Source organism: Neovison vison, chromosome 11 (assembly GCF_020171115.1).
Source record: "Neovison vison isolate M4711 chromosome 11, ASM_NN_V1, whole genome shotgun sequence".
Taxonomy (NCBI): domain Eukaryota; kingdom Metazoa; phylum Chordata; class Mammalia; order Carnivora; family Mustelidae; genus Neogale; species Neogale vison.
In genome coordinates this window covers 199,486,254-199,501,927 of record NC_058101.1, presented here as the reverse complement: position 1 = coordinate 199,501,927, position 15,674 = coordinate 199,486,254, and the positions used below count along the sequence as shown (strand labels likewise).

General features: G+C 41.9%; 1 protein-coding gene across 1 annotated transcript in view; it reads left to right on the top strand.

Moving 5' to 3' along the window:
• Positions 1-272: 272 nt before the first annotated feature.
• Positions 273-15,674, top strand: part of TENM3 (teneurin transmembrane protein 3) — a 692,983-nt gene continuing 677,581 nt past the window's right edge. The window contains exon 1 of the mRNA XM_044225666.1: positions 273-316. The gene's annotated coding sequence lies outside the window, so the exon portion shown is untranslated. The remainder of the gene's footprint in view (positions 317-15,674) is intronic.

Genomic DNA, 15,674 nt, shown 5'->3' with positions numbered 1-15,674 from the left:
CAAAAGGATTACTTGAATACATGAAATAAACTTTAGCTTAATACACTACTAGGATAGCCACACATTCTTTTTATGATTATTAATATTGTCTATGTTTATTGTTATAAATCGGCAGCATTTCTTTGTTATGATGCATGTCTTAATATTTAAAGACTTTCAGAACTGAAATTATTTATATAACACATCAAATCAAGTTTTCTTTCTGTTTATATATTTTATTTATTTTATTCTAGAATTCCTGTCCTTCTAAAACAAAGGGATTTGGAATTTCTGCACAACCAAGACAACTAAACACCTCTTTAAAGAAGAAGAGAAGGTAAGTCCCAGGCCTACCAAATGAGACAAAAAGGCTTCTTTAAATATGCAACTTGTTTGTCTTGTCAAGATACACTTTCACTATACTGCACTGTGCCCTGTAGCCCATTTCTTAAGCTATTAACTTTCATGAATCAGCTCGAGGAAAATGTTTCTAAAAAATGTTTCTAATTAATCTGATTTTCATATTCTTTCTTAATATGAAAAACAATGACATTTCTACAGTCAGTCCTTTTTTTTTTTTTCATGGAAAATTAGATAAATGAGGACATTCTAAAATACAGAATCTCTACATTTTAACTAGAGGGGATTTTCTATCGAGTTGGAACTGACCAGACTCAATGGATTATAGAACATGTGTGTGTTTTCCCCACTTTGTAAGTGATGTGTTTGGGAGCTCTCTTGTTCTCGGGAAGTCTTAATCCTTTCTGAACAGCACTTACATGGCAACCTTAGAGAATTAAACTTGTACCTGGTTTTTTTTTTCCTCTCTCTTTCTGTCCTAGATATAGGTCAGTGCCTCTTCTCAATGGTAGTCATGGTCTAGTAATTTAAAGCTTTTGAACCTTGCGAATGGATTCATTTAAAACCATATTCTGAGGGGTTTCTACAAAATGAAAAGTGTCTACTACCAGGAAGCTATAAAAGAATTTACAACAGAAAACCTGAGACGTGTCCTGCTCAGGTTGTGGGATAGTAGTGTACCTGTAAGATCTGTTTTCCCAGAGAAAATACGTCGCCAAGTGGCTCTTCTGGCTTAATGGGAGAAGTTCTTTGAGTTTCTTTTCCTTCTTCTGATTGATACTTTTATTTTTCCTCTTGTAATATAAAATTCAGTGATAAGTTCTCCCTGGAGGGAAGGACTTTTGAAGTTGTGAAATAATTATGAAATACAAATACCTGGGGTGCCTGGGTGGCTCAGTGGGGTGGGCCTCTACCTTCGGCTCAGGTCATGATCCCAGGGTCCTGGGATCGAGTCCCACATCAGGCTTTCTGCTCGGTGGGGAGCCTGCTTCCTCTTCTCTGTCTCTGCCTGCCTCGCTGTATCTCGTGATCTGTGTCAGGTGAATAAATAAAATCTTAAAAAAAAAAAAAGATAAATATAAATATCTAAGAACGATAACATGTTTACGTCAAAAAAAAAAACTGACTGACTTGAGCATGTATCTTTTAGATGCTCTTCATTCAAAGACAATATTTGGTTCTTTTTTAAGATGAAAAAAAAGAAGTCATGGCAGAAGTTTAAAGGTTAAGTGCCTACTTCTGAGGGTCTGCCACAGTCGCCGTGATGAGTCGCTCAGGTGATTTTAGATTCAGGTTACTAGATTTGTATTAATTTTATATCTAAAACAAGTCATCTTTTTTTCCCCCCCACATTAAAAGTTGACACACATTCAGTACTTGTAAAAGAGGATTTGGGTCTTCAGCTTGTGGAAGGACAAAGAGAATGGAGAAGGACGGGTTTTTAAGAACAAAATTGTGCTTTAGTTGTTAACATAGAACAATAGCAACTACACTTTTCTGGGTAATCCTCTCCGGCCTGGACTTTTTACCTTTCCCCCTAAGGGCATCCTAGGGAAAAGTGACAGGAGAGCCCTTCAGAAAAATTCTCGCCTGTATACCCATCCTTACAAACTAAGGGTGTAATTAGCAGAAACTAAAATAAATCTCTGGAGAGAGTGACTGTGCTGTGTGCCGTCTCCCGCATGCCGCTGTCTCTCTTCCCTTGATCTCAATTTGGGAAATGGTGAGATTTCCGTTAAGACAAAACAGTTTGTATGAAACAGACTTGTCATTTACCCTCAGAAACTTCCTCAGTTTTAAGAGCCTCTCAAAGAATTTGGACATTGGGTTTTGCACACAGTCTATGGAAATGAAAACTCTAGAAATGTATGTACCTCGTGTATCGCTTGGATGAGAAGTGATTTCTCTAAGTTGCTTTGAGGATATTTTCCTCAAATCCTCCCCCTGACTTCCTTCAGTCAAATGTGAATCGCGCCAAAGGCACACGCTGTGAAAAGCCTCTCTGTATGGTTTTAGAATAGACATCAAATAAATTAAATTTTTAGGATAAATTCTCACTGAAGGGTCCTAGGAGTTAGGTGCACAGCTCCTCTTACTTATGGGGGCCACACCCCTCATTTCAGGCACTCTAGGCTGAAAGGTAATCACCTGTGTGTTTTCTCTTAAAAAAATATAAGTCTGGGGGCCCCTGGGTGGCTCAGTGGGTTAAAGCCTCTGCCTTCAGCTCAGGTCATGATCCCAGGGTCCTGGGATCGAGCCCCACATCGGGTTCTCTGCTCAGCGGGGAGCCTGCTTCCTCCTCTCCCTCTGCCTGCCTCTCTGCCTACTTGTGATCTGTCTGTCAAATAAATAAATAAAATCTTTAAAAAAAAAATCTAAGTCCTTATCCAGGGCAAAAGCAAGACTTGGTTCTCTGCAGCCCATTGTTGATGAGGGTCCTTGGGCTCTCCAGCATTTCACCTTAGAACAAGCGCTCTCTCTGGATGCCGCTGTAATGAAACATGTCAACCTCCTCTTGTCTTTTAAGTACCCTCTCTTCGCACTCTTCTCCTGTCAATTCATGAAAAGCACTCTGCCCATACTGGGAGGTTCTCTAGGACAACCATTTAGTCTTTAATAGCTAATACATAAACGTGAATGTTTTAGTGCTCCTCTGAGATAACACCGCGAATGATAGCTTTTGTAGGAGACGGTGCTGCCGTGCAGGTAGCCTGCTGCCTTCCAAACACACCTGTCAGCGTATATCCTGACCAAGGAACCACAGTTCACAGACCCCCCCCCCAAACTCTTTCTCCTTCACGCAGGACAACATTTTCTAATGCAGGAAAGACATCCCAACAAAAGCAAACAAAGCAAAACCTCCCTAAAGGAGTTCTCTCTAAACTCTGTTATCTAGGAATATTCCTCATTATCTGTCATCTGTTATCTGTTATCTATGGGTTGGCCTGGTCTGATTTAGATGAGTTACAGTAAGTGTGCTTTTAGGCCATTCTAGAATTTTTTTTCAGTGTGATTGTAAATCCGCTGTCAATTTCCTAAGGTGGCCCAGACATTTGAAGTCAGCCTAATGAATACTCAAGAGACATTGCCTAAATGTAAAAAATTACAAAATAGTGTTTTGCAAAAAAAAAAAAAAAAAACAAACGCACAGTCATGACATAGGGCGACTTATCCTGCACAGAACCCTGCTGTTGTTTAAAAGAGTCGGGGGGTGCCTGGGTGGCTCAGTGGGTTAAGCCTCTGCCTTCGGCTAGGGTCATGATCCCAGGGTCCTGGAATCAAGCCCCACATTGGGCTCTCTGCTCAGCGGGGAGTCTGCTTCCTCCTCTCTCTCTGCTGCCTCTCTGCCTACTTGTGATCTCTCTCTCTGTCAAATAAATAAAATCTTAAAAATAAATAAATAAAAGAATTGGTAGGAAGAACAGAAAATGTGTAAAATGTTACACAGTCTGTTTTGGAAGTGGAGAAAGGGAACACCATAACTGAAGTCCACGGATAAGCCAGAGCTATCGGTTTTAGTCAGCAAACTCCTCCCTTTTCTAGGCCTTTGTAAAATTAAACCCAAAATTGCACAGACTTTGACTTGTATAAAATTTTTATCCCTTGTTTTTCCTGCCGGGTCCACGTTGACCAAAAGGGAAAGGGAAAAGCAAAGGACCCACAAAATCCCCAAACTGAAATATCCCTCTCTGCCGCCACTGGGATTGGGAGCAGATCATGTTACTATCTGGCAGATAATCAAAGAATTGGGAGAGATGAAAGCAACAGTATAAATTAGCCATGTCCAATGACACTGTAAGCACGTCTGATGATTATAAGTGCCCCTATGTTTGCTGTCTTGTGGATTAAAAACCAGAATGGCTGACTACAGATTTTACTTTTCATCTGGGTGTTTTGGTATTTTGCAAACACATCTTTTGGTACAACGGGAAAGTTAGGGTTTTAAATTTGAGACACCGTGCTAATTTCCCACTGTGCTTCTTGGTCCCTTCCTCCTGAATAAGCAAGGTTCTCTCTGAGCCTGGACATAAGCTGTGTGGTTCAAGGCCACCTGTTTGGCCTGAGATGTAAAGAAGAATGAGGCAGCTTTCTGAGGCTGCCAGTCTGATGGCGGAGTTTGGGGAAGCCTATGCTCAGGGGAATGTAGAATGCTTGGACCATTCCCGTTTGCATCTGACTTCCAGGACAGGGTCTGAGGTGTTCTGTCCAGGTCTGTGCTCTGTCACAGAGCCTACGTGATACTTTGCCTCAGTTTAAAAAAGAAAAATTCTAAGGGGCACAAACAGATTTTCTTGCAAAAATGTATAACCTATGGGGGAATCAGAACAAAAGACAAGAAGTTTAGGGGAAAAAATTCCTCTTTTTAGGTCACTGCTTTTTTTAAATCATGAATTCAAGTTGCAAAGCAATTCACTCTCTATATTAAGAAGGTAGTGCGCAAAAGGGTTTGTTGGGGCTGTCCCAGGGAGGAAACGGCAGAAACGGCAGAAATGGCTGTTGAATGCAGAGAAGTCATGACGAACTCCCTTGAAAACGTGCGGAAGAGTACCACGCTGAAGTTCATCATTTCGGTTGAATTTTATATCGGAGGTAAAGCATTGCCCTCACAGAGTTTTAAAGTCAGTAGAGATTTCAAGGCTCTTTAGAAACCACTTTGTGATCAGGCCTGGACATTGATAAGGACCACACTATAAAATGTTACAAGTAAACAAACGAGCTTTAAAACGTCATCAGCAGAGAACAGTTCGGAGAGGAACAAAGCAAGAGGTCCAAAGGGAAACAAGTCTTCTGTCTATGAACTCAAGAATCGGGTAAAATAGATCTTCAGGGATTCTACGGACAAGTGTGTGGTGTGTGTGTGTGTGTGCGTGTGTGTGTGCGTGTGTGTGTGTGTTCTCTAAGTGGTGCTACTTTTTTGCCTTCAGTTTTCTAATCCGTAAAAACAAATAAGTTCAATACTACATGGGGGGGAGGGGCTGTTATAACGAAGACAGAATGGGCGTTGGAGCTGAAGAATGTAGGTCTAAATTCTTACTGTATCACTTCCTAACCTGGAAAACTAGGCAATACTAATTCATTTCTCACTTCCTCAGTTTCTTAATCAGCAAAATGGAAATAATAAACCTCTCTACCATTATTTTATGAAGACAAAATTTAATTACTAAGATAGCTGTATATATCAAACTAAGTTTCCTGTATATAGTATAATATCCAGTAAGTTGTGCCTATTATTACTGGGGGTTAATTATTTCACAAAGACACCATGTTCCAAAACAAATGGGTTTCTATTTTGAACTTCCTTTCCCAAGACCCATTCATTGAGGGATAGGGTGCAGATAATTTCGGTGTTCTTATATTTTATCATATTTTGTCGACAGAGCAGGGGTAGAATTCTAAATTGGATGAGTGGAAGAAAACTATGGAAATAGGCACTGCTGAGAATATTTTATTTTATTTTATTCCATTCTATTCTATTTTTAGTAGAGCAGCCACAATTCAAGGAAACTGCAGTCTACCTCTCTGATCAGCTGCAACGAGAAGATTTAGGGAAGGGCAATGAATGTTGAAAGTTTTACCTCCAGGAAATGTAGCCAATTGCCAGTGTTCTCTTGAAGTCATCCTTCTTGTGAGGTCTGGAACAGAAAGCTCTGCTTTATGGAAGATTACCAGAAGTAAATAAGCCTGATAAATAGGGTGAGAAGGGATAGCAGCAAACTAAGCTTCCATGTGTAGCCTTAGACAACACCGCTACCAGAAAGGCAGCGATTGTTCCGTACGCTGCTCCCTCCCCAGCTCTGCAAGAGTACAATGTCAAGTAGTAGTAAAAGTTCCATAAGTATGTGCTCAATGGAAGAATAAGTGAACCAACCATTTTCCTGGGGAATAATAGACTCGCTGGTCTCTTAGAGACAGATTCTAATAACAAAGACTAATATCCTTAACCTTGAGCGGAGGCAACCACTCACAGTTACTTGACCTTGACTGTTTTGGATTTCAGCATTGCATTTGCGCATTGTTGCCCATCCCTCTGCTCTGTGTGTCTCCAGACTGAGCCTGATTAGAGAGGGCCTCCTCTTTCCTTCATCTTATGTACTTCTTTTATCACTGTGGAGTTATTTCTAAACATAACCCATTTATTTTTGCTTGGGGAGCTCGACCATGTAAGAAATGTCATTCAAAGGAGCCTGGGATCCATGCAGCCAGCAGTGGCCCCAAGGAATGTCCCACATGAGATCGTAGTTGCCATCCAGCCAAGACCTAAATAGACATCTTCACCAGCCCCTGATAATTTATCAGTAGTTGATCATACAAGAATTCATGTAATCATTTTAAATGTTATAAGCTGAAGGTAATTTTTCCTGTTTCCACCCCCAATTTTAGTGAAGTTGCTTATTGTACTAATTTAGATATTCCAGAATTTAAATGATGATGAAGACTAAACTATGATAAAACGTGGCAGTCCAGAAGCACCTGGGTGGCTTAGCGAGTTAAAGCTTCTGTCTTCCGCTCAGGTCATGATCCCGGGGTTTTGGGATCGAGCCCTGCATAGGGCTCTCTGCTCAGCGGGGAGCCTGCTTCCTCCTCTCTCTGCCTGCCTCTCGGCCTACTTGTAATCTCTGTCAAATAAATAAATAAATAAAATCTTTAAAAAAAAAAAATGTGGCAGTCCAGCAAGGGATTGTTACATAATACGTAGTGTTTTTAATTTGTTAGTATTACAAGTAGAGGTGAATACTTAAGTAAACAACTGATTTCCTAGATTCCCACCCATTTCTCTTCCTCTTTTTCTCCTTACTCATTCCCCTGAGGACAAATAGGATTTCTTTAGTTCACAGATATTGGGATTTTTGCTTTAGCCAAACACACAGATAGTACCCTCCTTGTTGATTTGTGACATCTAGATGAGCCGAACAGTGATAAATTGTGCCACTAGAGCAAATTCTTAGAAGAGTCAAATGTCACAACTTTTTAAAAAATCAACTTTGTGAACATAATAAAACTCAGCTGAATTAACAAAGGTGACTTCAATCGAATAGCATGTTCAGGGTAAGAGATATATATGTTTTTTGTACCTCTATAAAGGAAACTTTTCTTCTTTTTACACATATATCATTCAAGTGCCAAAAAAAAAAAAAAAAAAAAAAAACCTCTCTCCCAGACACTGTTTATTGAAAAAAATTCATAAGAGCCAATCTCACTTTTCCAGCAGAGCAGCAGCCTGTCTCTCTAAGAGGGGAGCAGGTAATACTTTTGAAAACACTGCCTGCATGTTGCAAGGCGTTTATTCAAAAATACCATTTCTATTCTTCTTCGACACTTAGAGTAAAACCTCATTGTAAATGGCATTATCACCAGGAACACCAAGTTGTTTTCATGTAAGAAGTTCAAACCCTCCTCTGATGTGGTCAGTTAGGGGAGCTTTCTGTAACTCCTTAGGATCAACTTAGTACATTTTGCTGTGATTTTTTTTTTTTTAATATATTTGGGCTCTCACATCCTTCTGACCTGCATAGCATGGGGGAGTCAGTCGTTAGCTGGTATTTCTCCAAGTTGCTCAAGGAGAGCTTCTGCAGTGGGGACTAGGCAATTTGTAAACTGGCTCCTATGTGTGTCTATTTATATGTCCAGCTACAGATCTACCTAGCATCCCTTCCCTCTGATCAGTTGCTTACCACTGACACACTTCATGAACAAAAGATCTTTGGTCTGAGCACTTTCTTCAAGTAGATTTATACAAAGTGGAATAGGCCTTTATCCAAAGAATGAGATGTGCAAAGAAAGCCCTGCATCAGGACTCCCTCTTCTGTATCAGCTTTTGACCTTAAGACCTACCTTGGTAGAGTTTGTCATAGGTTTGAAGAGTTCCTTTCCTCTAGGGACGGGGAGAGGTAGGCAGAGGAGGCCCTTGGCTCTTCCTCTCTTCAGAGCAGGCAGCAGCCTGGTGCCTCTTGGAATTGCCTCCCATGAGCTCCTACTCCCACTTGGACACCACCCATCGGTTCAGCGAGGAAGTTCAGTGTGCGAAGCACGAGAGTATAATGCACTTGTGTGAACCATATCCCTGTTCTTGATGGATTTTTCAGATCACAATCACATTAAATGCCAAAGTTCAAAATCCAGGTGAAATGATACTCAAAAAGAGAGTTGATCACTGCTGAGGAGGAAAGTAGCAGAGTGGGGATGCGGGGGAGGGCGCCTGACTGGCTGAGTCAGCAGAGTATATGATTCTTGATCTTGGGTTGTGCGTTCAAGTGCACATTGGGCATAGAGATTACTTAAAAGAAAAAAAAAAAAAGCTCACTTTCTTAAAAGAAGGGGAAAAAGGAAAATCTAAGAAGAATTTGAGTGCAAATAATAGATGACAGTATCTTAGTTTGCGTGTGAGACCTGTGGTTATGCAGAAGTATCTCTTGGGGAGTATCATGTAAAGTCAAGGAACAATGAAGAACTTGATGCTGGTCCTTCCAGACTAGAAGTGTTAAAACTCAGACTTTGGTAAGTGCGCATTTTGTCTGGTCTGCGTTTGGGGGGTGGGGAATGGCTCAGAACAAAAATTGACTCCTTAAAGACAGGGCCATACCCTGAAATATGTATCTATTTATTTTTGTGTGGCATTGTGCTAGGGCCTTGGAAAGATACAGAAAATGAATGAAACATGTATCTGACCCACAAAGAGCTCCCAGTCTCTTAAAGGAAATGAGCCATAAGCAAAACACATCAATTAAAGTGATTCGTGACACAGAAGTCCACATGACGTGCCATGGGAATTAAAAGGAAAAGGAAGATTAGTGCAGAATTTCTTAAAGAAAATTCTGTCATGTAAAGCATTTGTCACAGGGATATTTAAATGTTGTCCAGAGATCACAGGCTGAAGCCAGTGGACGTTCTAGTGGCAGGTAGGGGACCTGAAATGCCCGCACACTGTTGTATCCTTAGTTCATGTCTGCCCTTCTGCATTTAAGGAAGTATTTTCAAAGATGTCTGGAACCAGAGTGAAAAACAAACGAGGCATTTTCCTGTTCTTAAATACAATCATTTACTCACTTAACAAATATTTCCTAAGTGCCTACTTCTGAGGAACAAATGGGATATGGTGTGGACAAATAATGTACAGTTGTGGTAAAGGTTGCTCTGTATAATACAGTTAAATAGTTCAAAATGTTAAGGTTGAAATACTTTTGAGTGCTTAAGATCATTGGAATAATTTTGTTAACCTCAGGAGCACGTCATGTCCCGGATAAAGTACTGAGGGTTGATCTAAAGTATTGTTTCCAATTGTTGGACTAGGTAAGTGTCCTCAGCCCAGGACTGTTTTGCCCCTCATGGTGCCATTTTGCAGTATCAGGAGACCTTGTTGCGTGTCACCACTGGGGAGTAGATGCTCCTGGTATCTCGTAGGTAGAGGCCAGGGTTGCTGCTAAACACCCAACAATGCATAGGACAGCCCCCCACCCCACCCCCACCCCCAAAATGATGTCTGTACTACCAAGGCAGAGAAAGCCCAGCTGAAGTTCATATCCCTTAAGTCACTAATTGCAAACAATGAAGACTCCTCATGGAGACGCCTGATGTTCATCCACCCCTTACGAAGGAACGTGCACCCCAGTGAAACAGAGAATTGAGGTGGATTTTGGTCATGTCATTAGAAGGAAGAGAAAATTGTCAAAGAGATGGAGAAGAAAGAGAGGTAGTAAACCCAGAATGCAGGCTCTGTGGGGCTGGGGAGGTGGGCAGGCTGCGGTTCCAGTCAACAGACGGAGCATGGGTTTCCAGACAATGGTGGCTAGCAGTAGAGCTCAATTAAGAGGTCTCATTTCTCAAGGACCAGCTGCATTGTTGAAGGCTCCCCAGCCATTGCTGCCTGTTTATTGGCAGCAAAGATCCACCTTTTCTTCTTGGGTTCGTAGCTGCCAACCATGCTTCTTTGCCCTTCCATGCCTCCATTCGGACCTTCACCTCAGAGCTTCTGCTCTGAGATCCTCCCCATTCGCCCTTGGCACCACATTCCCTCACCCTGCTCAACCTTCCCCATGCTGGGTTCTCTCCTGTGGGCTCCTGAGTCTCCACATGGTCATGGCAGATGGGAAATGAGGACAGAAGGACCATTGGGAACAATGTGCTTCTGTAAACCAAATATGGGAATATGGACTCGTTTCCCCAAATCAATATTTGTACACACGGTGATCAAACTGGTTCCATTAGGCCATTATAATGCAAATAGATTTTTCTAAGCAACTTGTGTATTTGTGTATTTTGTTGTTTTTTAGGACCTGACTTACTGATGGCATTTCAGAAATATTTCCAGACTTCTTTGGGCAGCTTTGCAAGCTCGCCTACCAACTTAAAATAATTCACACTGTACGGGGATTTATGGTTGGAGAATGCCTTTCCTATCCATTATGTCATTTGTTTCTCCTATGAGCCCAGGAAAGTTGGGGCTCTTTCAGCACTGTGTTTGGCATTTAGTGGATACATAGCAAATAGCTGATAAATTAACAAATGCCCAAGTATGACAATGGTAAGGCAAGCTGATCATTAAAACAACTTGCCCAGTGAAACGTGGTTTCTTAGTGACAGATCTAGAGCCCTGGGCAGCTGACTCGTCACCTGGGCTCTTTGATGCCATCTCTTGGGGTCTGTCCAGACCAGGCCAGGCACTCGGCCATGGGGATCTGCAGTGGGACCAAACAGTTCCTGGATCGCAGAGTAACCAGGTCACTTCACAGACCGTGCTCTTCAGGGAGGGGTCCTGGGTACCTGAGCTTTGCCTCATTCCCTTTCACACCTTCAAGTGGGGAGGTCACTTAGAGCAATTCCATCAGAGATAGCTCTCTCCTGCTCTTCAAGGCTGGGGAACCCTGCTTTTGATTTATTTTGTATTTCACCACAGGGCTGAGCACACCCTAGAGGCATTTAATCTGTTGACTTGAATTGATCTCAGATGCTGGGCTTGGCCTGATGAGCCGTCACACTGTAGGACTCAGCAACTCATTGGAACTCATTTCAGTCTAAATCCAAGACCCCTGACAGCTCCAGCTCACTCTCTCTGAGGTCCATGGGTCTCGCCAAAGGCTCACGGCTTTGACCCCAGATCTGCTTAAAGCAAAGAAATGCTCTTCCTTCAAAGTCTGTGGGTTGAGGACCTAAGGTGTTCTTAGGGGCAATAACATCAGCCTCCCACTCAAAAACTATCAGTTACCTGAAGAGTAAAGTACAGAGTCTGTATCCTAGCATTCTGATTCCGATTAACCTTTTCAAATTTTCTTTCTCATTATTCATTTTCATCCACCATGTGTTTCAGCCAAGCTGAATCATTTTCCCGACTCTGTATGAGAAACGCTTACCATTTGCTCTGCCAGGAATGCCCTCTCCTTTCTCCCCTCACTTCCTCCTACCTCTACGTAACCCAATCCATCTGATTCATTCACTCTCTCACTCAACAAATATTTCTTATGTGTCTACTAAGTGTCAAACAGTTCAGCGCCAGAAATACAGAGGTGACCAAGAGAGTCAAGGTCCCTTGAAGAGTTTAAGTTAATTAGCAATGGCTTTATATAAAACAAATAATGTAATTCAGTATTTACAAAGGAGGGACACTGAGAGGCTCCCATGACAGAAAATAACAGGAGAATCTTACTTAGAAGGGGAAGTCAATGGACATTCTTGGAGAGTCATTCAGGCTGAGAATTGAAACTATGAGAGACTTGTAGGCAGGAGCCTCCCAGGGCAAAGGACAGCAAGCCTTCAGGTCTCTTTCCAAGATGCTTTTTCTCGCCACCAACCTGCCCTTTCTGGCCCTTGGAGCTGGAAACGGTTCTTCCTGGAATCCCCTTCTTCCCCATCGGTTGCTCTCTTGTGACAGGTCTCATTTTCTGCCTCAGACTAAGGTCATGTGTCTTGCCCTTGGGGGCAGCATGCATATCGAATTCACTTTTGAAGCCTGCCCCAGCGGAGCAAGGATGACCCTTGCCTCTTTCTGTCCGCTCTTCCATGCCCATCAACATTCCGAAAGGTGGTCGGGCAGAGTGGGCTTTCAACAGCCCGCAGAGGCAGGGGGGCTTTCCATACAGGGCTAGCAGGTGATGTGCTCCTTCCTCCATCCTTGTAGTCAACAGCACTAACTACCTGATGGTTTATTCCACCATCTTTTTCCAACTAGAGACACAGCCAGACACAGGAATGTCTTGTAGAATCAAAAAGTGGAAAGTTGTTTGCCACTCTGGTGACCACATGGACATAGGGCTGGGGGATGCATGGGCAGGAGCCATAAAGCCATAGGACTTCAGCTGGAATGCTGGATTGGGACAAGTGTTATACTTGAAATGTAAAATACATGGATTATTAATGAGTTATAAAGTATAAATATATATACATATATATGCGCACACACGCAACGAGAGCAGAAAATGCCGAAAACAGAAGGAAAACAGAGAAAGGGTAGAAGAAAACTCACTCTCAGGATAAGAATGCCGGCTTTGGAAAGCAAATCAAAGTCACTGGTAAATAAAAGAGTTAAAAACCAGAGCACGGAACTTGGTTTCATAAAAGAACAGTGTTCAGCAATTGCCTTGTTATGATATTGAATTCTACTTGAGTAAATTAGGAGTGGTGTTCTCTTGTTTAGCTGTCATTAAAGAACTCAGTGGTAAATGTCAGTATCCCCACCAAGAACCCACTGAGTTTTGTGAAATTCTCCAAAAACCTCTCCACCAGGAGAATTTATAAGCTCGGCATGTTCGACCGTCTTAATGTGTGAAACTGACTGAGAGATCTAAGACTGAGGTACAGCAGCTCAATTCCAATTTGTTTGTTTTTTAACAATGTCTTTGACATGTTACATTATGACACGTTCCAATTTGATGGAAAACGACTTCCTGTGTCCAACAAGAAATACATTTTAAGAGGCGTGCCAGCTACACTGTTATTTTCCTTGCTGTTTTCAATGGCAGGCGCTTTGCCACATCTTTCTTCAGAAGATCATTTATCTTCTTAGCGACAGAGTTAGCTCCTGATAAAACAGGCCAGCTTTGGCTGCTGTCCTTCTCGTCTGTCCCAAGTCTTTGGCGTTTTGCACACTATGAGCCACGTTTCAAAAGGCTCCATGACATGAGCTCCTAGACCGGTGGGAGAAAATGTGCAAGGATCCTTCTTAAAAAAGGGAAATTCTCCTTTTCTAAGCTAAATGCAGGTAGCCATGTGCCACACCCTCTCAGAACAGCAAAATGTCCTTTAGTTTCTTTTATCTGTGCCGTGCCTTGGCGTTAGACACTGTTAATGCTTAGCAGCATAGAACAACGCTTTAGGGAGCAAAGACATTCCATTCAGCCCCAGTTGGAGAACTGACAGCACGCGGAGGGGTGAGGGGTTGCGGGGAGAGGAAGGTAGGACTGGGAGGAAGAATAGGAATTCTCACAAAAGTTTGGTTAATATCTAAAAGTGAGTTAGGGATCCTAGTGGGATTCCTCCCCTTTCAACAACAAAGTGCAGAGGGAATGAACAAGCTCAGCTGACTTTGTCTTCCTACCGCATTTGATCTGAAAGAACAATCAGACACAACTGATTTCTGAGGGCTGCACAGAATAGAGAGATTTCGGACGCCCCCAGTGATGGGCACCGTTGTCAACAGGAGGCACTGCGGGTTCAGATGCCAACACCTGCAAACACTCAGATGCTCAACACTTTATCTTTCCTTGTAAAATCTACTGCTGGGAATTCTCTTTACCCGGCGCATTGGATGGTAAGTGTTTAGAGGAGGAATGATCCCGAAGGAGAATAAAGCCTGAACCTCAGAGGCTGGGAATGGACAGGAGAGGAATCAAATATTTGAAGGTTGAAGTGGAGACGTTGCTTAAGAGGGCGAGGGGTGGGGCGGCTGGGCAGGGGAGACAGAGGAGGAAATTGAAAGGAGATACAGAAAGAAAGAAAATGAAGAGGTTCTATCCAACCGGAACCGAATCTCTCATGTGACCTCTGGTTGTTGGTGGTTCTCCCCCTACTTGAGCCCGACGAGCCTCATTAGGTGATCAGACAGGTCGGAATGAATTTCACCCTAATGAGCAGGACCATCTCCCCTTGGAGGAACCCAAGACAAGCTGGAAATCCTGTTGGAGGGTTTCTGCCAAGAGACGTGACACCTTTATGTCCCAGGTAAAAACCTGGAGTTTTCAGGGATAGCGCCGATGAATTGTTTTTTTTTAAAAAACACATTTTAAAAGATATGATGTCACCAACTCTGTTAAATATTTGAAAGAGCCATCTTACCCAAAGCCCAGGACTGGATCTCATGCATAATAAAGTCATAGAACAGGTTCTAAGGCCTTCGGGCTTTGCTCATTCTTAATTTGGGGAGAAATTGATACCTCTCAAAACTGTGTGGGTCTTTTTAGTGAAAGAATATGATGGGTGTTTTTTGTTTGTCTTTTAGACAAGAACTCAATTCCCCTGGGATGCATTTGATTTTTGTCTCCAAACAGAGCTAGTTCTAAGGTTATAGATAGTTATATGATTACTGATTGATTGCATTCGAAAATCAAGAGATAGGGTCTGTTTCCTTCCTGGAGCTATCTGCTATTTCGGGCCCCATACAAACTACATTTTTAAAAACTCAAAATTTAGCTTAAGAAGGATCAAAAAGTCAATAAGATTTTAGGTCACATATTGACCCTGCTTTATTTCATCCAATTTAGTAATTTACTTAATATATTTCATAAAATCCAGGATTGGTTTTTAGATTCTTGCCGGGCATAAAACGGGTCTCAGACATAGAAAGTAAAAAATGGGGCAAAAAAAAAAAAAGATCACCATCTTTTGAATACGAAAGCAAATTGGCCACTAGTCAGTGTGTTCTTGCACTTTTTAAATAAAGAAGTGAAAACTATAATAAAACTGATAAATATGTTCTCCTACTGCTATCTTTATGTATCTGGGACCCAACTCTTCAGTTATATCTCAACCTCTAAGAAATACATCAATCTTTTTACCAAACCAATTTTTAGTTAGTTTTTCATTCCCTGAGAAATGACTTCAAGCTCCTAATTTGCGATTAGTAAAATTTTCCTTTCCGTTTATGAAGGACAACATTTTAATCATCGAAGAAGTAAAATGATTAAGATGCTCTGGAGTATAAGAAAAGCAGATGATAGAAGTTTGAAATAGGTTTCCTTTTCCTATTTTTGAAGGAGCTAAAACAATAATTTGGGGGAAGAAATCTTAGCTCTTCAGTGCTTTTTTCTGGGAAACTAGAGCTGGCCAAGTGATCCGAAATAGTATCTAGAATCAGACACTGAGAGTCTGGAGTGGGACAGAAGCAAAATAAAAGGAGGGAGGTCGGTGGC